This window comes from Pongo pygmaeus, chromosome 3 (genome assembly GCF_028885625.2).
Source record: "Pongo pygmaeus isolate AG05252 chromosome 3, NHGRI_mPonPyg2-v2.0_pri, whole genome shotgun sequence".
Taxonomy (NCBI): Eukaryota; Metazoa; Chordata; class Mammalia; order Primates; family Hominidae; genus Pongo; species Pongo pygmaeus.
In genome coordinates, this window is record NC_072376.2 from 183,442,567 (window position 1) to 183,465,551 (window position 22,985).

At 38.1% G+C, this 22,985-nt stretch overlaps 1 long non-coding RNA gene across 1 annotated transcript in view; it reads left to right on the forward strand.

The window, feature by feature from the left end:
• Nucleotides 1-351: 351 nt before the first annotated feature.
• The window catches only part of LOC129035447 (uncharacterized), a 66,619-nt gene continuing 43,985 nt past the window's right edge, over nucleotides 352-22,985 (forward strand). The window contains exon 1 of the long non-coding RNA XR_008502194.1: nucleotides 352-544. This is a non-coding gene — a long non-coding RNA (uncharacterized LOC129035447). The remainder of the gene's footprint in view (nucleotides 545-22,985) is intronic.

The following is a 22,985-nucleotide window of genomic DNA, read 5'->3' on the forward strand; positions in this document are numbered from 1 at the left end:
AAGGAATTTCTTAAGAACCCCTACATGTACCAGGTGCCAGAAATAATAAGTTCCTTTTCTAAGCTTCCTTGGTTTTTCTTGCTCTGTACACAGCCCTTCCTGCTTAATCTGTAATGAGCACTTGTTTCTCCGCTTAATCTGTAACTAGCAAACCTCTTACTCTGTAAACAACCCTTCCTACCTAGTTGGTAAGGGACAGCCTCTGCCTTTTCCCCTAATTGGCCTTACTCAATTTCAAACACTAGCCAATTGGGTCAGCTTAGACTGTGTGGTCTGATTCCAGCCAATGGGGAAAGGACACAGAACAGGAACTGTGTTAGGGATAAAAACCCCTGCCCTACCTGGCTTGGTGTGCTCTTGTGATTGTGACTGACACAAGCAGCACCCTTCTGCAGAAGTAGATGTGCCTTGCTGAGAAATTTTCTGCCTAAGTTCTGGTTTTCTTTGCAGCACCCAGCATTTGTTTCTAACACAGGGAAAGAGTGAGCTGTAAAAACCTCTCAAATTCAAGAAAGCGTAAAGCAAATTGAACAATACTGGTGAGGTAAGAACTTGACTTTCCTAAGTTTTTCCCCTCTACCACCCTCCTCCTAAAATAATTACAGGATGTAGAAGCCAAGATGAGTAGGCTAAGGAAAAAATTGGTAGGAAAGAAAGAAGATGCCAGAAGATGTCAAAGGTTTTTGCTTCCAGCAGACTCTAACTAAATAAATGTTAAATTAATGTAAAAATAGATATGGGCTTTTGATTGTTATATGGAATGAGATCATTTAATTTTAACTGATTGGAGTTTAAAATTGTAATTACTTAAGATTGACCCCTAAGTTTTAAGACTTCCAAAGTCTTTATTCCAGGTAAGTGGGAAGATAGAACATTTTAGAGAATATCTTCACTTTAATCAGGTTGAACCTTATATAGCTAACATTTTCTTTTGTCTCAAAATTATGGGAAAGGAAAATGTCATATGAACTCAGAAAAGTAATAAGGATCTAAATTTGAACAAGTAAAAAAATCATGATTTTTCAATTCTCTCATGTATATAAATTACTTAGACCAATCTTTAGCAAAAATAAAATGAGAACTGTTTTATAAACAGTAAAGCATCTACAGATTATTCAAGAAAAAAACCTTATTTGTGAGTCCTTTGAGAACAAAAACATTTTATGACGGCTGTGAACTAATTAACGTCATTAGGTATTAAAAGGCAAGAACAACAAAAAACAGTGAGCAGAACATATAAAGAAGTTAGAGGACTGCAAAGAAATTAGGCATAGTGTAAAGTTTAAGAATGATAAAAACAAAATATCATTTGCATTGAACAAAAGGCGTTTGAAAATGATGAGTTGTGTTTTTTGTTTGTTTGCTTGTTTATATTTTTCTTTTGGTAACTTTTCTTCCCCCTCCCCAAAAGCTGTTAAGTGCTTCATTAGTAAACAACATGATGGACAGAAAATAGATAGGAACACATTATGAATAGTTTTGGCTTAGAATTATGTGTTAGTTTATAATCTAATAGCATGTCTAAAAGTTTTCAGTTGTATGTAAAATGCTTAAGAATTTTTAATAAAAAATCCCAGTGTGTTGTGCTATCTCTTGATCTAAAATAGCTAACACCTGAATTTTATGATTTCATGCAACAATTTTATTTCATTCATGATTTCGTGGGTCAGGAGTTCTGGAAGGGCCAGGCTGGGTGATTCATCTTTGCTCAAGTTGGCAGCAGTAGAAGCTGTGGGATACACTCAAGATGGCTTCTCCACCCCCGTATCTGGTGCCATGGTGCTCCCTGGCCTCTCTTTCTTTCCATACAGCATTTCCAGGGCCTCTCCAATGTGGCCTGGGCTTCTCACATACAATGGTTTCAGGATAGTAGCTCAGGGCTCTGGAAGATCGAGAAAGAGACACTAGTTCTCCAACAGGCTGAGTCTGGAACTGGAGTGGAATAATCTCTGATGCTCTCTATTGTCAAAGCGTAGTCCACCAGTTTAGATTCAAGAGAGAGAAATAGATTCCACCTCGGCATGGAAGGAGGGTCAGAAGTTTTTCAGCTTTCTTAACCCTCCACACATAGTTTATCAACCTTTGAGTTTATCAAGCCTTCTGAGACTCTGATGAAAAATATGGGAAAATGCACTTTCATCACATTTGTATGCAATTTTGGTGGAAACACTTACCCTGAAGACTTAATGTCTAAAATAAGTTGCTTGATGAATGGAATTATAGAAACAGTATATAATCCTTACCTTGATGTCAGATCCATGGTCTGTTCACTAAATCCCTATCTTCTTTGTCCTCTTCATTCTTCTTTAAACACTCTTGATTTTTGTCTCCTCTAACCTTAACCTTGTCTTCCTTTCCTCTTGAGGTCTGTCTTTGAAAGGATCTTGGTTGTAGTTCAGCAGTTATAATTTCACAAGGTTCATTTCTCTCAGGGTAGTAATAAACTTTTAAAGTATGACTAGGTCAATATTTCTCTAAATGAACTCCTTTGTCCATAATTTATACCCAGTAGCAAACACTCTGTTACTAGAAAGACAGAAAGGAAATAATACCTTGGGACAATATTTTAATAGCCAGATGTCATTGCCACTAACCAACGTATAGGGTGTATACAAGTATAACCTTGCCGACTGATTTCCAACTCTTACCAAAACTGTCTGCCTGGATTTTGTTTCTTATCAGCCACCGCAAATACAAAGGTTGTTTCTCAATTTTGTTCTGTAAACATATGATTGCTGCATCCTGCAGGAATTGAAATTAAGCATCCCAGCTTTGGGAATTTTTTTCAGAAGCAATAAAAGACTTCTTTGGCTTTGTCTTTTTATGAGGTTGCTTTGCATCCTGCTCACATGACTTGTAATGTAATCTCAAGACACAGCTGTTGTTTCAGAGAGTTCATTCATGTCAGCAGCAATTAAAAAGTCCTTTGTTTTCCAAACATGCTTCCCAGCTTGCCTTGAGGAGCTTTGAAAACAATGACTCCTACAGTTTGAGGAAAGGAATCTTTATTGTGTGTGGCAGAAAGGGTGCGCCATGCTCATTTTCAGTCTTGTTCCATGATTTACCACAGATACACCTGTGCATCTTCTTGACAGTGAAGTTTTAAATATAGAAAATTCTCAGTCATCACTTTGCCACCTTGAGATATGACCCCTTGTAGCAATGAGTTAGAGCATACTTATAAGATGGGATGAAAATCAAACTGCTCCTTTAATATCACTGTGTTTCCCTGCTTATATTTTCATTTTATATATCGAAATGGATGTATCCTGGAGACTTGAGCTTCAGTAGCTTGATCTTGCTTTGCTTTCAGGTGAGATGTGTACTATAGGACAGTATCTCAAGGGCTCCCTGTGCATACTTTGTGTTTCAGGTTATGGGCACCTGGAGAATGAAGAATTGAAAGAGAGACACGTGATATGATTTCAGAGCCTCAAAAAGGCAGGTTCTTTCTCTATTGGTCCTGTTTTCCTTTCTCAAAACTGAATGAGTACATTCCTTGCAGAAGATTAGAGAAAGTATACATGGCCTTGTTTTATCTAGCCTTTTCACCTGTAGAGTCAGGTCTCATGTGTGTTAAGATAAATGACTGCTATGAGCATTTACAAATATTAGTATCATGAATACATTTGCATACCTTTCAGATTGCTACACATAGACTATGTCTTATTTTAATGATTTGTGTGTGTTTGTGTGTGGTGGTGGTAGGAGTAGGGGTAACTAGACCAGTACTCAACACATCCTTTCTGTTTTTGGTCAGTTTGTAGACTTCTTTTTGCTTTGGAACAAGAGGATGGGATGAAGGTGGGAGCAGGGAACTAAGGAAACTGCTAACTTATAAGGAGCTGAAACACACAGCTGGGGTACATGTTTTCCCTTCACCTTTTAAATAATCAGAATGAGCATGTGACATCTCAAATGAAATATTCATTCACCTAATTGACAATGGGTTTTATATTTTAGCAAATATACAAAAAAGTATAGAATCTGTAGTCTAGGGAATACATAAAAATGTTATAGAACAGGACAAATATTTCCAACTCAAGTTCCATAAGTCTATAGATTCTTTAAAGTCTGCTGACATTAAATAAGGAGCAATCAGGTATATATTAAAGTAGATTTCAAAAACGTGACGCTTTTGAGTATTTTGCAAGCCTGTTGGTGAACACACATCTGGACTCTGAGCCATGCGATTAACGTGAGCTCAAGCTTTTCTCAGCTGGGAATCTGCCCTTAGCAATAGCATATCCTTCACTCACAATGTCTGAGAATCCTAGTAAAAGGCAGGCAAAGTAATATGTAACTAAAAAGTGTTTTTCTTATTCTGCCTTTATGAAAGTGTTGTAACCAAGCGAGTTATAGAAAAACACCACACTCTTGAGATGAATTCAGGATTCCTTTATTAGCTGGTGACCGAGAGACGGCTAGCGCTCAAAATTCTCTTGGCCCCAAAGAAGGGGCTAGATTTTTTTTATACTTTGGTTTAGAAAGGGGAGGGGGGGAGTCTAGTTAAAACAGTCTTACAGAGGTAAAGCAGGCAAAAAGTTAAAAGGATAAATGGTTACAGGAAAGCAAACAGTTCCAGGTGCAGGGGCTTTAGATTTATCACAAGGTGATAGACGTGGGGCTTTGGGCGTTATCAACCGGACACAAACATGGGGGCTCTGGGTGCTGTTAACCGGGCGAATTGCTGGGAACTGTGGATATAGCTTGCCACAGTAACTTATAAGTTTAATTGCATTCTTGGATGTGCTGGGAGTCAGCTTGCACAAGTTAAGTCCTTGAGGAAGGAGAGTGGGTAAGGAGCTGCAAGTGAACGAGCCAAGGTGGAGTTTGTCTGGCCCTTTTAGCTAAGGGAGAGTCAATTCAGGTTAAGACAAGGTAGGGTATCACAAAAGAAGAGATCCAAATAATACTAGTTCATAGAGTGAGAACTGATCTTAAATCAGCTAGTGGAAACTTTGTTTGTGTAAAAGGAGGAAGCAGCAACAGTAACAGCAGAGAGATAAGTGATTGCTTACACACTCCTCAGTCAGCCAGGATCTGAATCTAGGTCTTTTGACTAAGCCAGTCCTGAATATCAAATTAGAAAGCCTGAGAGAAGTGTACTAGGTACTTTGTTTTTACATCTTTATTGAGATAATTCACCCATTTAATATGTACAGAACTGGGCTGTTTTTTAGTGTTGCTGTTGTTTGGATTTGTATCCCCACCCAAATCTCATGTCAAATTGTAGTCCTCAGTGTTGGAGGAGGGGCCTGGAGGGAGGTGATTGGATCATGGGGGCTGATTCTCCCTTGCTGCTCTCCTGATAGTGAGTGAGTTCTCATGAGATCTGGTTGTTTAAAAGTGTGTAACACTTCCCCTTTTGGTCTCTTCCTCCTGCTCCAGTCATGTAGGATGTGTTTGCTTCCCCTTTGCCTTCCACCATGATGGTAAGTTTCTTGAGACCTCCTCAGCCATGCTTCCTGCACAGCCTATGGAACTGTGAGACAATTAAACCTATTTTCTTTATAAATTACCCAGTCTCAGGTACTTCATTATAGTAATGCGAGAACGAACTAGTACAAACCTATTCACAGAGTTTTGGAGTTATCACCACATTTTAGAACATGTCAAAACTCCCAAAAGAAAACCTTTCTCCTCTAGCAGTCACTTCCTATTCACACCTAAAGGCCTGCCTCCACACTCGTCCTAGGCAAGCACTGGTCTACTGTCTGTCCTGATGGATTTTCCTATTCTGGACATTTCATACAAATGGAATCATTCGATATGTGGTCTTTTGTGAGTAGCTTCCTTCACATGGCATAATGTTGTAATACTTCCATGTTAAAATGATAATCCATATTTCATTTTTTTATTGCCAAATAGTATTTTATTGTACAAATACTCCATATTTTGTTAATCTGTTAATGAGTTGAAAATCATATAGGCTGTTTTCATTTTTTGGCTATTATGAATAGTGCTATTATAAATATTGTGTGAAAGTTTTTGTGTGCACTGCACATATATTTTAATTTCTCATGGGTATATACTTGGAAGTGAAATTATTGGATCATATGGTAAACCTATGTTCAATATTTTGAAGAACTGCCAAACTATTTTTTCCTTGTTTGCTTTTAAAACAATGTCACAATATTATACTAACAACTCCCATGAATCAGGGCGATGTTCAGCTGATTTTCAAAGTATATAACCATCCATGTGGAAAAGTTGGTGTATATTAATACATAGTTAAAAATCATGAAGAGGCACAAGAAAGTCCTCATCATTAAAATAAGACTATGAAAAGTGATAATCATGCTTTCTACACTGTGAATAATTTGCATAGTCTACATTTAAACCAGCCAGTATATAACAGGCTTTTCGTTGGCAGTAATAAGGATTTGGCCAAGTTAATGCTAATATACTCTTTCACTTTGCATTTCTAGATATAGAAAATGGCAACAGGTTTTTGATAAAGATGTTAAGATATTGAAAAAATAAAACTAAAAATATCAGCAGGAGAGAAGAACAGCACCATTAAAGGAAGGGACTGGTCTTAGTACTAAAGTTCTCTGAATACCAACTGCATCAGGGGTTTGGCAGCAGTATCATGCACACACTGAAGAAAGCTTTTTTGCTGCCTTTTGAAGCTGCCTTTTGTAGGTCTTATGTATAAACAAACCAGAATGAGGCTATTCAATTTTTTATCTGTATTTCTCTTAAGACATTTTGCCGGCAATTTTTTTTAACCGTATACCCAGTAATATAGCTGGAATGTCTAACTTTAGGTCCAAGACCCATTTTTTTTCTGAGCTCCCCGACAATCCATGGGACATTACTTTGTATCCTGGAACCCCACCTTCACCTGTGGAACAGGAATAATTATCCACCTGTGCACCTAAGGAGATGGGGATATGAGACAAAAAATGAGCTATGTAGCACACAGTACTCTGTGAACTGTTTATTTGTTTATTTATTTTGAGACAGAGTCTTGCTCTGTTACCCAGGCTGGAGTGCAGTGGCGCAATCTTGGCTCACTGCAATCTCTGCCGTCCGGGTTCAGAGATTCTCCTGCCTCAGCCTCCTGAGTAGCTGGGATTACAGGTGCGTGCCACCACACCTGGCTAATTCTTGTATTTGTAGTAGAGACAGGGTTTCAGCATCTTGGCCAGGCTGGTCTTGAATTCCTGACCTTGTGATCCACCCACCTTGGCTTCCCGAAGTGCTAGGATTACAGGTGTGAGCCACCGCACCTGGCCCTGTACTCTGTAAATTATCAAGCCCTAAAAGGTAAGGCATTTCTATGGGCCAAGTATAACTGTGCTTATTATAAATGTTTGAAGGGATATTTTAAATGTTCAGAGCACTTATACTTACTTTTTTCACACCTACCTAAAATTAATGATCAGCACTATATAAAGCATTTAAAGGCACATTTTTAAACTAATAGGCACAAATAAAAATATAAAATTAGGAAGAATTGAAACATTTGCTTAGCTACCACATCTAACATGAAACACTCACTCCAAAAGGCTTTCTTGGAAGATATTGGAAGGAGCATGGAGCACATACATTACAGAGAAACTGAATGTATTTTGCGTAATTTCAGGTTGCAGATTGCTCAGTTCTTTCCTTATTTCCCAGAAACACTCGAAGCTCACCCCATTCTTAACTCCATCTCTTGAAGCTGATTTTATATTTTTGCAGGCAAAAATAAGAGGTAAAGGGATAGGTGAACTGTGGCTATTTAAAGTAAAACATATATAACACATTTCCTTTGCTCTCTTCTTGTGACACCAATACCATAACACGCCTTTTTTTTTTTATTATACTTTAAGTTTTAGGGTACATGTGTACAACATGCAGGTTTGTTACATATAAAGAGTTTTTCAAGTTCCATTTAAAGAAGAAGGAAGAACAAAATAAAGAGCTATTACTAAAATTCACATCAATTGGCAAGTTAAAAGCAATGCTTGGAATATGATCCCGAAGAGCCATTTCTTTTTTGCTTCTACTCACTTATCAATATAATTATAGTTTCATTAAATGCATTTGGGATTGAAAGTGTTTTTGAAGTAAACATTTACTTTAAAACAATGTATTAAAAGCTTAGAAAGATGGGAGTATATATATCTGTTCATATAAAAGTACATCTCTCTATATATACTTACATATTTTATTATATATAATTTATATGTAATTATATATACTTGTATAATAATTAGTATATATTTATATATGCAAACAGTATATACATACTATATATAAAGTATACATATATAAAGTTTATATATAAAAAAGTATATATATACTTTATGTATAAAAAGTATATATATACTTTATGTATAAAAAGTATATATATACTTTATGTATAAAAAGTATACTTTATAAAAAGTATATATTAAAAAGTATATATATATGTTTTCATGATGAAAGATTGCAAATATAAAATAAGACAATAGGAAATTTTAGTAAGAATATATCAACAGAAAATATAATTAGCAGCTTGTCGAGAACATTAAATTTTGCTACTGTCGAATTTTATGAGAGTAGTAGCTGCTCTGCCACTTACTACCTAAGCATCAATATCTTAAGACAACACAGAGCCTTAGTTTTTATTATTTTTTTCTACCTGAAAAAAAACCAGACAGGGAATTCAGCAGGTGCTATTTCTGGAGAAAAATGACTAGCCTTATGAACATCTTCAATTATTTGCCTCGCTTCATATAACTTCCTCTTTCCTCCCTCCAAGTTCTCATTATTCAAAAATCATTTACCACTAAATTATAGAAAAAATAGTTTCTCCTAAAGCAGAAGTGAAGTGGAGCTGGGTATGAGTCAATAAACAATTATGAGGCTCTCAAATCATCAAAAAGATGCCACCTATGACATATGGCCTATGCTGGTCTCGGCAACCCGTTTATGAAGAGACTAGAAGGGGTAATATTTTTTCTTCTGTGGAACTGATGGTCCCTGTCATCTCAACTTGAGGGAAGGTTTGTCTTTGAACCAAAACATATTCGTTTTTGGAGGATATACATATGAGCATCTTTTCCTAAGAAAATATGTCCGAAACGCTCATCATTATCTCGGCAAACAGAGCCTGAGATCAGTGGCTTGCAAGCCTCAGTAGCCTGGCTCATTGTTTTCTTCTAGGTATGGTAGGATCAGTGAGTGCATGGCTCAGAGGGAGGCTGCGGAGCCAGGCAAGCCTCAGTTCGGACTTGGCTGCTCAGGAACAGTGTGACCTTGGCAAATTATGGGGTTTCTTAAAGCCTGTTTCTTCATTTATAAGTTTAAGTATATGCATCATTTTTTAAAAAAAGGTTTAAAAGTATATATATAATACTTTGCACATGTTATGCACAGCAGAAGCTGCTGGGTTTCCTTACTCTTTCCTTGCCCATAGAATCCTGAGGATATTTGAGTCACAGAGTACCCAGGGCCAGGGGATTTGTCCTGACTGCTTTTGTACCATTGTGGCAATCTCATTTTCCATTGCCAAGACTGATTTTGAAATATGAAATTCAGTTATGGCCAATGATATGTAGCAGGGAGACCTCTGGGGCTTCTAGGAGAGGTTTTTCACCTTGAAAAGACAGAGGGGTTGGAGGAAAAGTTCTATTTGGTGTTGGACTTTGTTATGTGAGAACTTGAGGCCTGGTGCTGCAGTAGCCAACTGACTGAGACAAAACTGAGTATGAGAAGCTGAGCTTGAGTTTGAATGTGGGTCCCCAGGTCATTATGGAGCAACCATGAGACAGCCTCTTCCAGCCTTTTGTTAAACACAGTAAATATCCTGTGTTTAAAGCACTCTGGGTAGTATTTTCCATTATTTGTAACCAAAAGCATCCGTGTTAATCAGTATATTTTGAAAGGGCAAATTGGTATTTATTAAAATCTATATCCTTGAATTAATAGAAAATAATCCCCAACTGAATTCCAACTGCAATTCTATAATACTTTTTCTTTTTAGAATTTTGGAAATTTAAAAATCTTAAAAAACCATTTTTTTCTATTTCAAGGGAGATCTAATAAAATTTACTTGAATTCAATCAGTTATGTTCATTTTAAAAGCAAAGCAGAATGCCATAGACTTATACTTTGGAAGGGAATTTAATAATAATTATTTATATCTAAAATTTAAATTCCCTTCCTGCCTCTAATTAAAGAGCACCTAAAAACCATCTCAAGAGATAGAACTGGGGTTTTTAAATGAATTTTTAAAAACCAACCTATTAAATAGCAGCATTTTAGGTTAGGTTTATGTAGTACACAGATTCGTGTTAGAATCCATAATTATGGATCACATCCAGTTTGGGTGATACATGAAAAATAACTCTTCCTTCATGCCATAATTTACATAAAAGAAGGTATTTCTTGTTCCTTCTTTTAATTACATGGGTAATACTCGCTGCAGAGGAGAATCCTAATTTCTGTTATATTTTTATTCCTCTATTGGAGATCTTTCTCTTCCCTTTCTTCTGCTTATCTCTGACAGACTATAAAGCTAAAGGAAATTAAGAATGTATAAACATAGCAATCCCGGAAATTTGAAATCTTTTTGGATTTTATTAGACCCTGTGATACCAACCAGAAATTTGAAACTTCTTTTGTCTTGGAAGCTGCAGACAGGCTGTCATATTCTTTAAAAAAAATTAATGAGAAATGGTACATACAGATCAGGTAAGGACCTAGATCTAGATCTGATTTTTTAAAAAGTACCAGCAATTGGCCAGGCTCAGTGGCTCATGCCTGTAATCCCAGCACTTTGGGAGGCCGAGGCGGGCAGATCACGAGGTCAGGAGATTGAGACCATCCTGACTAACACGGTGAAATCCTCTCTCTACTAACAATACAAAAAATTAGCTGGGTGTGGTGGCACGCGCCTGTAGTCCCAGCTAATTGGGAGGCTGAGGCAGGAGAATTGCTTGAACCCGGGAGGCGGAGGTTGCAGTGAGCCCAGATAGAGCCACTGCACTCCAGACTCCGTCTCAAAAAAAAAAAAAAGTAACAGTAACCCAGTAACTATAACAGTAGGTTGTTTGAGCCAGTTCAATAGAGAGTACAGGTTGTTGTATATGAAAGTAAAATGTGTAAATGTCTTCTTTGATGTAAAAGGTTATACATTCATCATTTGTCATTAAAAAATAATTATTGCATCTCTACTATGTTCCAGGCCATTTTACATTCAAACTTATAAATACCCTGGAGGCCCTGGACCCTATTGCATAGTAAAAATGCCTCAGAAGCTCCTGTAATTCCCTTGGCCATACTACTGATATTCCAAATTATGTTACTATGTGAGCATAAGTGTGTGGCTAGAAAAAAGCAGTCAAGAATGATGGACTGGATGCAGGCAGGAGTGTGCCTCGTACTCACCTCAGGGTCGGTGAACTGGACTTGTGGTTTATGAACTTGTTGCAGGTGGTCGATGGGAACTGTCTGTGGTTTGGGTTGTCAGGGGGCATCAAACAATGTAACTGCCCCCTCATCAGCATGTCAAATTGTATTAATTCTCATCTCATGTAAATTCTCTGATGAACATTCTTATTTTCTGCAAGATTATTTGAGATAAAACTGAGAGTTAAAATATAAGTAATTTGAAATGGATTTCCATGATTACTAACAAGAAATCCTTGTGAACCAATTTCTTTGTCCATGGACCACCAAGGGGAGTGCAGAGAGAACTGCAGTTCCATGTGATCAATTTCCTGTGTAATTATGCATTTTACACTAATAAATTTTAAAACATGATTTTTGAGGACTCAGACTTCCACAAACTGCCTGAAAGTTCTGTGAGCCAAGAAAGTTTAAGAGTAATGTAGAAAGTAAATATAAGCATTTGTGCAACAGTGGTGAAAGGAATACAGAAATTAGATAATAGAAGCAAGACCACTAATAAAGTTTATCACTAATAAAGTTTAGGTCAGTCCTATCTTCCTCTAGCACATGAAATTGGGGCTGGAGCTGGCATCGCAACATCACTGAAGTCTCTGCATTGTTGGGAACCTTCACACCTCCTCATGAGGAAGGGAATAAGCACAGCAGTGTGTGATTCTGTGGACAATCATCTTGGAGCTGTTGGATTTAGCAGTGGCTAAAATGGCCACATATTTTGAAAAGGAAGCAAGTCCTAGAGTTTGTTAGGTTGAAACTGGCAAGCAATCACAACTTTTTTGTCTGACTACATTTTACTTTCATTGCTTAGTAAAAATATACCCCAAACATCGGTAATGTCTAAGTACTTCCAGTAAATGGTTTTATTTAAAAAGTGAGTAAGACATTTCCTCATATCACCATATCCTGTGATATGTTTTTCAGTTTGCAAATTGGAAAGCAGGCCCAGAGACTGGTGTGTCTTGGGTGGCCTTTCATGGCCCAAACTAGTTATAATCGCCTATTTCCAATTTTCTCCTCTCTTTCTTTCTCCATTGCAGGATTAATGCAGACTCAGGTATATGGACCCATTGCAGGATTAATGAAGACTCAGGTATATGGACATATTTTCAGAACCATGTTAATCATAGTGCAAGGAACTCGTAAATATATATAGACTGTTTTTTTAAAGTTATGTCACACATTTGCTTTTTATTATTTATTTACTTTGTGTAATTTCAGCTTGTATTTTAGATTCAGGGGGTACATGTGCAGGTTTGTTGCTTGGGTATATTGTATGAGGCTGAGGTTTGGTGTATGATTGATCCTGTCACCCAGGTAGTAAGCAGAGTATGCAACAGTTAGTTTTTCAACTAACTGTTTTCAACCTGCCCTCCCTCTCCCTCCCACCTCTAGTAGTCCCCAGTGTCTATTCTTACTTTTATGTCTATAAGTACTCAATGTTTAGCTCTTACTTATGAGCAAGAACATGTGATATTTGGTTTTCTGTTCCTGTATTAATTTGCTTAGGATAATGGCTTCCAGCTGCATCTATGTTGCTACAAAGGATATGATTCATTCTTTTATATGACTGCATAGTATTCCATATACCAGACTATTTTAAAATAAAGGCAGTTTTTTTCTTAATGAGAGAAATGCAAATAATGAAAATGTGTTCAAAAGTTATTTAAATCAAAACAAGCTAAGGGTCTTTATCCATTTTGTGCTGCTATAACTGAATATCCAAGACTGAGATATTTATAAAGAACAGAGACTTATTTCTTAGAGCTGGGAAGTCCAAGGTTGAGGGTGTGGCATCTGGTGAGGGCTTTCTTGCTGCATCATCCCATGGTGGAAGGTGGAAGGGCAACAGAGCATGCACAACAGAGAGGGCTGAACTCATCCTTTTATCGGGAACCTACTCCTTCAATAACAGCATGAATCCAGTCATAAGGGCTCTACCCTCATGAGTTAATTACCTCTAGAGCATCCAACTTCCCAACACTGTTACACTGGGGATTAAGTCTCCAACACATAAACTTTGGTGAACACACTTAAACCATAGCACTAAGTTAGTTATACTGAATGAGAACATGCTCGAAGTGTTACTATTTGCAGTTCAAATTCTATTAAAAACTGTTGAGGCATAACTTTTAGCAGGTTCAAAATGCCTTTCTTTTTATGTTTCAGGGTAAGAATGGAGAAGGAAACAGGCTTAATATGGCCAAAAACCTTGCATATTCTAATGTGGCCACTCAAACATTTTTTCTGTCTCTCTCTGGAGTTTAAAGGCAGGGTAAAAATATCTCTGATTTGGAACTCAGAATTGATTTCCATTTTTACAGATGTGAAGCTGAAAACCTTGGAATCTTCCTTGGACCTTCTTTTTCTCTTGCACCTCACATACGGTTTGTCAGCAAATGTTGTCACCTTTACCTTCAGAATGTATTCATCATACTCCATCACTTCTCACTACCTTCTCTGTGAGCATCCATGTCATGGCCACCATCTCTCTCCTGGATGACTCTACTGGTCTTCAAACTGGTCTTTCTGTTTCCCTCCTTGCTCCTGTTAGATTCTTTTTTTAACACCTTAGACAGAGGTCTGTTAAAATGTTAAGTCAGATCATGTTACCCCTCCACTCAAAACCCTGTGATCGTTTTCCATCTTACTCAGCGTTCCAGTCATGGCCCTTCCAGTGGCCAACCAGGCCTTACATTCTGTTCATGTTAGCTCTCTCGTCTCATTTCCTCACTTTCCCCGCTCACTCTACTTCAGCCACACTGACCCATTGCTTTCCCTTATCTTCAAACCCTGGAATAGTGGCTGTCACATAGTAGGTACTCAGAAAATTTTGGATAGATGAATGGTAACTCAAGTATCTTCTGTGCTTATACTGTGATCTGAAATTCAAAGAAAAATGGACTAAGTCCCCCTTGTAAGTTCCTGGGGGACCTTAAATATCTTTTTATTTTTCTTTCTTTATTATTATTATTATTTTTTTGAGATGGAATCTCACCCTGTCGCCAGGCTGGAATGCAGTGGTGTGATCTCGGCTCACTGCAACCTTCACCTCCTGGGTTCAAGTGATTCTCCTGCCTCAGCCTCCTGAGTAGCTGGGACTACAGGCGCCCGCCGCCACTCCCAGCTAATTTTTGTATTTTTGGAAGAGACGGGATTTCACCATGTTGGCCAGGATTGTCTCGATCTCTTGACCTTGTGATCCACCCGCCTTTGTCTCCCAAAGTGTTGGGATTACAGGCGTGAACCACTGTGCACGGCCTTCTTTTTAGTTTTCAAAAGCCCTAAATCCTGATTTCCTCTGAAGTTTTTGTTTGCATTCTGCATTCTCCCTTCTGTGTGTGCTGTCCTTTTTCTGCATCATGTTGCTCTGTTGCGCATGCTTGAATCCTTCACTCCCCACAGCTCTGTGTATAGCAGGCTTGGTTAAGATTTGGAATAATTAATGTTTAGGTCCTTGCTTTCTTAAAAGCCATTACTTTCTGCACTGAGAACTTTTGACGGATTCATCTACTCAAACTCCAGCCTCTTTCCATTTCCTTGGTTTTGCTTTTTCTCTTTCCCAAAGTACTGCATTCCTTCTTAGGACATCTGATTATCAGAGCATTCTTTCATTTCTGAGCCAGACCATCTCATATGGTTTCTACCCATTAGCGGATAAAATTCATTTTCCTAATTCTGTAATGCTCGTTTAGAACAAATAACATCCCTTTTTCGGTGCTTCTCAGTCTTCTGGGGCTCTATGAAAGTATTATAAGCCTGGATAATTTGACTAAACATAGTTTTCTTAAAACGAAAACCATTCCTCCATCTGGAAAGTTTTATTTATTTTGGAAAAAAATATGCTTTATAGTGATTAGGCCTCAGATATAAGTTCATTAGCTATATTACAGCCTGCATTTATTAATACGTATTGGCCTTTTCAAAAAACTTCCTTAATGGATTTCTTGATACAGTAAAAACTGAATGGTTTTAATTGTCTAATGTATATTTTATGACAGATAAAAATATTATTATATCTGAATTCATGCTCTATTGCTAAAACTTAAGAATGTTATAAATAAACTACTTGAAATGTCCCATTTTTTTGGGAAAAAAAACTTTTTATGAAGCTTAATGTGCAGTTAATTCAGAGCCTACAAAAGAATGGCCTCCTCTTAAAAGACTATTCATTATGTGGCATTTTGTAGAGAAATTTAACTAAGGCAATGTAGGCAGCTTCACTCCAGTTCTTGGCAATAAGCAACACTGATGATTAATGACCTACACTGGTAATTGGCTCTTAGTTACAGATGCCATGGACATTTAAGTAATGAGACTATAATGAATGGAAATATCTCAGTAGTTCAACTAGTGCTTACTCACTGAGGGATTGAGGTGACCTGACATGCTAGTACAAGCCTGGTTATATAAAACTGCATATGCTCTTTTTAGGTTTTCCTTGCATGGCAGTAATTTTTTTTTCACTTAAAAAGATCTTAGAGTTAGGAAAGCCTGCCAAAGAGAGAACATTATGAAACAAATGCTACCAAAAACATTTGAAACCAACCTGCTAGTCAACCTAAGAGAAGTAGTTTCTTATTTTCTAAGCAAGTGACATTTCCTAATGATCACCTGCTATGAATGGGTTGTATTGTTACGTTCTATCAGACTTTAGCTTTATAAAGGTCTGTGCCTACAGGCGAACCCATGGGAACTGGGTCCTGGATTCTGCAAAGAAAAACCAAATCAAGAATCACTGTCCATGACCATTTTAAAGACCTGGTATAGGAAGCAAGCCTTTCTTCTTGTTTAAATTTGCCAGCTTTGCACTTGGATTTGCCCTTTCAGATTTTGATGCCTCTGCACACTGAGATTTGTCAGTTAGTGATAAACTTTGCCAATAACTGACCATACCGTGTCTACCCACGTTTTTTTTTTGCTTCGAAAACTGGTTTTCTACAAGTCTTTACTTTTTTGGCTTCCAACTGGAGATTTTAGACTTGGTCAGTTTGGGGAGTGGCTGTAACTAAGAAAGCAATTCTCAGCATGAGAGTCAGTGAAAGGCTTGGAAAGATGAACATCTAGGTTGTTTCTGGAAGAACAGTCTGTATTTCAGCATGGCATGGGGCCTGTGGATGCATATGGTGCAGTAGACTCTAATGTTAAGCTCCACCTGATCGTAAGGGGCTCAAATGCCACTCATAACAGCTTGGCAATATCTTGTAGACTTGAAGTTTCCAAACAGGGTAAGGAGACATGACCATCTCTTCTTATGTTTTTGGAAGATAGCTGTCTTAGGGTGAAGGACTTATGGAGCAAGAGGAAAACTGGAACAAGAACTGAATATTTTGGTTAGCTCATCACCAAGACAATGAGGACTTAAATTAGGGAAGGGGCTGTAAGAGGCATAAGAAGAGCAACTTCTGTAGTAGGTAAGGCAGGACTTGGCATGTCACAGAGGTAAGAGAGAAAACAGGAAGAGCTGAAGCTAGCTCAGAATTTTCTAGCCTGTAGGGGCAGAAATGATGGCTTTGTTATTCGAGGTATGCAGCACATGAGGAAATAGGTTTTGTTGAGAATATGTTGAGGTTTGAATGTGTGGAGGTTGAAGGACTGATGAGACATTTTTCTGTTAATTAAGGTCCAGCTAGTCGGCAGAATTTAGGATTGAGGTCAGGGATGAAAGACATAGAATTGTCAGTCATCTACTTGGAAATGTTTTCTCAGCGTGAGCACAGTCATTCCTTGGAGGGCAGGTCTAGGTTTTGTTCACTCCTGTGTTTCCAACCTTTAGTGGCTGGCACAGACATTACACTGAATACTGAATGAAATAATGTGTCATTTACTCCCCACCCCATTTCTTCTTTCCATTTTTCTACCAATTACTCCAAAGAAAAGAAATGTTAACCTTAAATAGTTGTATTATTATGATTTTCTTTCTAATTTAGAAGATAAATTTGCAGACTGAGAGGAGATTGGATTTTCAACACAATGGCTAAGTATTCTTGATCTCTTATTTTCAATCTCCCTAATGCTAGCTTTTTTTTTAAATACTATGATTAACAACTTCTGCAAGACGTTCAGACTTTATTACAGGTCTTGAACAAAAGTTAATTTTACTGTTTCGTTGAATGCTATAGCAATATATTAAAATTAAAAAGAAATATCCAGTTTTGCAACATTAGGAATAAGGTTGGTTTCAACAAAACAGGTAGCCTTTCTAAAACAGAGAATGTGGTGAAAATAACAATGTTAAATTACAAATTAAATCAGTTGTTTGTCAGTGAGTAAAAACATGTTCTTGGAATTATGATTTTTTTTAATAAAGCGATTTGGGAGAAAAGTTTGGCTTTATCATGGTTTTCAGTCTAATCACATTGTAGCCCAAATTGACCAGTCTGAAAATTTTCAGTGGTGGTAATGAGACAGGTATAGCAAAGGTTTAGTAACTTGTGCTGTGTTTTGGCTACCTTATGTTATTTGTATATTATCTCTTTGTGTTTTAGAAATTGCCAATGTTCCTTTTTTCTGAAAAAGAATTTTTATGTCTAAAATGAGCTTTTAAGAGATTTGACTGAAAAATAACTTTGGAAATGATAACCGATTTTATATGACTCTGATTAATCATCAGCCACTTCTTGTAAGCTCCTTGAAGAAAGGAACTGGATCTTTGTGTGTGTGTTCATGTGTATGTATGTGTTAGGAAGTTTACATCCAACAGAGGAAATTTATGTAATTTATACATGCTGAATATGGATGAGGAAATGAGTGGTCATTGAATAGTGATCATCTATAAGATATTTTCAGAGACAAAAACTACATTAAACTGGTTTCAGGAAACATCATAATTCCTTAGTACAGCTTTTGAACCAATGACTTTCAGAGCTGTTCAGGACACCATTGTTAAACTGATGTGCTATCTTTTCAGTCTGTGAACAGCACGTGGCATATCCAAACTGGCAGACAAAAGGTACGAACACCTATTGATTGCTCTTTGTTGTGTCTGGTGGGTGAATCAAACATCGAGAAGACTCTCAGTGACTTCTCCTTTTGCATTTTCTTTTCTATTCCAAGTCAAATGTCACATAATATAGTAGGGAAGCCTGAAAACTGACAGTCTCTCTCTTTGAGTATAAATCCTGTTCAGTATTTTTCTTTCCGTAATATTAGCCAGGGCTGTCACATTCTCTTCTATCTATGACCACCTCAGAATACACCTCTGCATGAGTAGGGAAGGTGCCGTACTTGTGGGAGCCATATTCAGTGAAGCCCAGTTTGCATTCTAAACATTTCAGCGCACTGGGATGGCAGATGCCAGCAGAACGTTGTCCCTTGTCGGTCTCTGTCATTTCTCTTCATCCCCATGGCTGCCTCTGAGAAAAGTATAAAACCTCCTAGACTATGTCTAATTATGTAATCCCAGGTGGGCAAAAACTGCTCCCTCTCTTCAACTAATGATAAGTTTATGATCTAGGGAAGAAGAATTGATAGTCCTGGTTATTTTTATGCTAACTGGTGCCAAGACAGATGCTGTTTTGTTCTTGGAGGTATCTAGAGAGGTCTGTCCCTAAGGTGCATCATGGAAACAGATTTGGACTGTTTTCTGAGTACCAATACGGAAATTTTTTCTTTCTTCTCCAGGCCTTAGGGTATAGCAGCAAGATTATCTGTTGGATCTTTTTAAAAGGGAAGTATCCACTCCCTTCCCCCGCCCCGTTTTATTTAGAGACAGTGTGTTGCTCTCTTGCCTGGGCTGGAATGCAGTGGCCTGATCATGGTTCGCTCCTGGGCTCAAGCAATCCTCCTGCTTTGACCTCCCACAGCACTGGGATTACAGGCATGAGCCCCCATGCCCGGCTGGAAATATCCTCTTTTGAAGAGCATAAACCCTGTTTCCGCATACTTCAGATTAGTACTCCTCCTGTACCGTCTGTGACTGCTGTGTCTCTGGGCTGCTGTTGAGCTTGTGGCTGTGTCCCTGCCCCTGTCCACACCCCCTGCCTGGCTCAGGCCTCAGAATGCTACTCTGATCTCCAGCATGGACTCGATGTATTTCTCATGAAAACTAATTGAATTTCGATTCTGAATGCCTGAATTCTCCATTAGTCATTTGATTATAGCTCAGCCTCTCCCCATAGGCCCCTAAAGGAGAGGAAGTGCTGAGAGGACACTCTGGCTAAGGACTCCTCCTCATGAGAAGGCAGGGTTTTGGAGGAATACGTCTCGTGCCCTGGCAAGTGAACCTTGCATGAGCTGGGAGGGCCCCTCTTGCCTTCTCATTGAAGTCTCATCTACTGATGAGGACAGGGCCTCTAAACGTGATGCTACATGGTCATATCGCTCTGCAGATGAAAAAGGGCATGGAAAGATAAACTCATGAAAAGTCCTGTTAGGTATTGCCAGCCAGGGGCTCCTCCCCCGCAAAAAACAGCCCCGGCTTCTGTCCCTGCACTGGCCACACAGAGGCCATTCAAAGCTATATGGAGGGGCCAAAGAGGCCACAAGACTACTCACTCAGAGCTTCCTATTTGCTTTTTATTGTAAGGTTATCCATCACCTTTTATAATGCCCTAATTGTGTCTTTAAAGTCCCTCTGTTTTTGTTCACTTTGACTACTGGTGAGCCTTCTCTTCTTCCTTGGAGGTAGAGGAGGTGAGCAGCAGTGGGAGAAAAAAAGCACTGACTTCCTTCTGGAAGTCAGTCATTTCAGCCAATACCATGCATTTCAATGCTTTCCCATTGTGTTGCCAATAGCTTTTGACATAGGCCTCTCTTCTCCTGGGCATCTCCTTCTGCTGGAGTTTCATGACTTTGGTGGATAAGACCTCTAGCCTTTCCCTAGGCTCTTGGCTCAGGGTGGGTTCTGTGTCTCAGAACTCCCTGAGAACGGCTGGGGGCTCAGGGAGGGACATACCTGCCTTCTGCTCCTACATGGGGGTTGAGAGCCCTGGATCTCCAGGGTCCGGAAGTGGCCACCACTTTCTTTCCTTTCTCATAGCCTAGTTTCTGCGTGGCAATCCACAGCACATCTAGCTTGTACTTGCCTTTGAACCCTCACTCGCGCAGTTCCTGTTTTCTGGAGTCCTTTTCCTTATGACATTTCAAATTTGACTTATCCTTCAAGGCATTTGTCATCTTAACTCTTAAGCACTTAGGGTCTCTTCTGCAAATGTAGAGATTTATTCCATACTGTCTTATACTTGTGTTCAGTGAGACAATTCCATTTCTCTATTTTTTTTCTTGGCTCACACTTGCCATAATTATTCTGAGTTATTTGCAGACTTCTACCTAGAATCTAAGTGTCTTTTGGGGCCTAGCTACTTCCTAGGGATCTGATTAAACTTGATCAAACCTTGCTTCCCCAGCTAGTGACAGTCCAGAATTCTCTCTCCAGTTGCTGAATGTCTGGGATCACTTTCTCATCACTGAGATAAATGCTGCTTTGTTTGTTCTGTCTTTCACTCTGCTCTAGAGCAGGGATTGGCAAATTATGACCATTACCTGCAGGCCAAATCTGGCCTGTTGCCTATCTTTGAATGGCCTGTGAACTAAGAATGAATTTCACAGAAGCTTTACTGATAACATAGTCAATTAACTCATATTTTGTATGTGATATGTATTATTTACTGTAATCTTACAATAAGATAAGTTAGACAAAAGAAAATGTTATTAAGAAAATCATAAGGAAGAGAAAATATATTAACTATTCATTAAGTGGAAGTGGATAATTGCAAATGTCTTCATCTTTATTGTTTTTATATTGAGTATGGAGGAGAAGGGGCTGGTCTTGCTTTCTCAGGGATAGTAGAGGCAGAAGAAGTGGAGGACATGGAAGGGGAGGCAGGAGAGGCAGGCACACTCGGTGTAACTTTTTTCTGAAAAAAGTCCATGCATAAGTTGACTCATGCAGTTCAAAGCTGTACTGTTTATGGGTCAGCTACACATGACTTGCGGAGTGCTCACACTGGAGTTATTGCTCTTTGACTCTTCTGACTCTACACATCATTATTATTTTTTTTTTTTTTACCACTTTCTACCCAATCCTCTCCCTCCCTGCAACTTCTGGCAAATTTATTTTCTTATCTACTACAGCTCAGTTTCACCTAAAACAATGTCTCCTGGCACGTTTACCTCCAATGAGGAAATCTGGGGCCAGCTGTTAATATAATTGCACTTCCCATCTTTCTCTACATTTTTAATGCACCTTAAACAAAAGCATTGTCTCCTTGATAATCTCTCAGCTTCTTTACTCTAACTTTTATGATTTATTAAAATATTTGAGAAACAATATGCCTGATAATTAGAATCCACAATAAAATATATATATATATATCTCATGGTTTCCAAGAATCCTGGAGCATGGTGTGGGGTGGGAGGTGGGGGATGGCAGGGACCTAGAGAGGTCATTGAGGCAGTGAGGTAATGATTCACTTAAGTCCCACAACTGGTTAGTACTGTTAGTCATTCATACGAGACCAGGACTCAGGTTTCCTGACTCACATCAAACCATACTAGCTCCTCGAATGTCCTTTAAATTTTCTCCTAGTAAGGAATGATACAAGCAAACAAATCAACAAACTTATATAATTTCACATATTTAACTGGTGGAGCAAGATGATCCAAAGTAATAATCATGATATGATGTCAACTGTGGAAGGCTATCAGGAGGGAATTACCAATGAAGTGCCTGAGATGGTGATAGCATGCATGTGCACACAGACAGGTAGATGAAGTGCCCCTTCCAAGCTTCCTTCTTAAATATCACAGCACCAAAGACAATTATCTCCACTGAATTGCAAAAGCAATAATTATTGTATCTCCTAGAATACTCCACTTTTTCCTATTTTCTCTCCTCACCGCTAATTTAAGATAACTTGATGGCATTTAAGTAGGAGAAAAGAATTTGTATGTAAATGAGGAAACAGACAAAAACAGGTTATTAAAGTCCATTGGATTCTAGAAAGCTTCACATTTGATTAAAAAACTATGATTCTACAAAAGTGTTTAAGAATATCTGGAGTTTTTTTTTCCACTAAATTATTTTGAGAATAGTAATGTGATTTTTATTCTAGAGTAAAATGAATTCTGCAGCAACTTTGTAATAAAAGTGCAGCAAAGTGAAAATTATCTGAAAACTTTGCCTGCCTCAACTATAGCATTATCACCATATATATCGGGAAGCAGAGGCATTTCTGCCAGTTAATTCTCTCCTTTTAGATGTGACTTTTTGATAGGATGTGTATATATTATATATCTGTGTATATATATGTATAGGTACATACATACATAACAGTAAGTTTTTTATAATTATTAAAATGCACAATTATAAACAACTTCACATAAATAGAATATTTTAGAATTTAAAAATTATGTCAACAGATTACATGGTTAACATTATTTATGTTAATGTTAATTATTTGAAAGTAGTCACCACTAATCTTCAATAGGATGTGAGTCTTCTTACAGTTTTAAACACATTGTAGAATCAGACAGCAGAGACCATCAGTTCAATGTTAAAGAAACAGAAAGCATTGTTTGATGCCGTCAACTCAGGCAGGCTTTCAGAGGATCAATGACATCCTATTTTTTTTTCCTTAGGTAGGTAGAAGTGACTAGGT